The following is a 2,011-nucleotide window of genomic DNA, read 5'->3' as shown; positions in this document are numbered from 1 at the left end:
GGAAAACACTGGAGTCCATAATATAAACAAGAGACACATGTGGCGTCAGACTCTCAATCCCGGTCTCCGTGACTCTTAAGACTCGTTATGGACTAAGCGCCATCCCGTCCTACCCGATACCTCCACGTAAATCTCGACCCCATTAACATATCACTTAAAGGCGCTATTTCTAGGTTTCGTCATCAACCACATTGAGTGAAGGGAAAGTAACCCTAATGCAATCATAGGCTTAAGGCCGATACTCCCAATCTGCCGGTAATGTTTTTTCCTCTAGCAGATGTAGTCATGGCAACGACCTGGTCACCCGGCAACGACGGTAACAAAATCTCAATCACGTTCCTCGGCTGCTACTTCGCCCGATCGCTCGCGGATATGGCGAACTCTGTCGCTCGTTTGTTAGGCGGAGAGGACAGAGAGGGAAAAGGGGGGAGAGGGAAAAGGGGGAGGGAAAGGGGGGAGAGGGAAAAGGGGGAGAGGGAAAAGGGGGGAGAGGGAAAAGGAGGGAGAGGGAAAAGGGGGAGAGGGAAAAGGGGGGAGAGGGAAAAGGAGGGAGAGGGAAAAGGGGGGAGAGGGAAAAGGGAGGAGAGGGAAAAGGGGGGAGAGGGAAAAGGAGGGAGAGGGAAAAGGAGGAGAGGGAAAAGGAGGAGAGGGAAAAGGAGGAGAGAGGAAAAGGAGGAGAGGGAAAAGGAGGGAGAGGGAAAAGGGGGGAGAGGGAAAAGGGGGGAGAGGGAAAAGGAGGGAGAGGGAAAAGGAGGGAGAGGGAAAAGGGGGAAGAGGGAAAAGGGGGGAGAGGGAAAAGGAGGGAGAGGGAAAAGGGAAAAGATTACAAGAAACAGCTAGAGGAACGGGCAGATTAAACTTCAAAGGGAACGTAGAATAATGAGCCCCCTCCCCCACTAACGAAAAAAAACTGTCGGTTCGCAATATAACCAAATGGCAACCCCGCCCCCTCGCGCCCTTACGCCCCCTTCCCAACGGCATCATATCGGCAACAGGTACGACAGGACGGCGGGCAGTCCGGCGCCGTCCTCTCTCTCCCGCGGGTCGCCCCTGGATCGCCTCCCGCCGCGGGCCTCGGCGTTTGCGAAGACCGGGCAGCAGGAAAAACGTTCGTGGTGGTGTAGTTCGGTGTAAACTGAATTTAAGATTTGGGACACTTGAACATATGAATAGGAAACAAACTGAAATTTTACCCGGGAATATTATTTTGTACTATAATTTTGCCGTTGGAGTCATTTCGCGTAAAGTGCGAAACAAATGAACAAGATTTACGAAACAGAACTTACAAAAGGAAGACAAACTGTCCCTGTGTCATCCCTGGCCAATAATGTACCAACATTGGCATAATTAACTTGTTTCGCCGGTGGCAATAACCAATAAAATACTGTCATATATTTGCACAAAAACTCAACAGCAAGAGATGTCTACAGCGTAGAGCGATAGTTATAAAAGCACTATGGATAACATTCGATACGCGAATAAAGAGGGCGATGAGGGGAACGGGTGGCTCCCGCTGATCCCCCGGACGGACAACCGCGCTCCGGTCCCCGTGATGAGCATGTACATTCGCATTCCGCAAGATGACAGCGAACCGTTCAATTACGGCACGGGAACCCAGCCGAGTTCTGTGCGCGTGTTGCCAGGCTACGGTGGCGATATGCACATGAGCGGAGGCAGTGATTATGCGGACTCTCTGGATTCCGTCAAATACGAGAGAACTGGCGGAGGTCTGGGCGGGAATGTCGACGACTGGTGGATCTGGCGAGGACGTCAGCCGGAAAACGAAGTGCATGCAACGACTCCTATTTACGACATCGACCAAAGCAGTGGTGATTCGACAATAACAAACAGGCTTCTGTCTGACCACGCCACGTTACTGAACACGTTGTTTGAGGTGGCAACTGAAGAGCAAAAGGACACAAACGAAGAACAAAGTCAAAGTTCAGACTTGTGCCTGGGAGACTGCCGACACTCAAAGTGCATAAGTTGCTTGTCCGGAACGTAATTTGAA

The sequence above is a fragment of the Penaeus monodon genome, chromosome 24 (genome assembly GCF_015228065.2).
Source record: "Penaeus monodon isolate SGIC_2016 chromosome 24, NSTDA_Pmon_1, whole genome shotgun sequence".
NCBI classification, from domain to species: Eukaryota; Metazoa; Arthropoda; class Malacostraca; order Decapoda; family Penaeidae; genus Penaeus; species Penaeus monodon.
The sequence above is the reverse complement of the archived record's forward strand: the minus strand, read 5'-3'. Positions refer to the sequence as shown.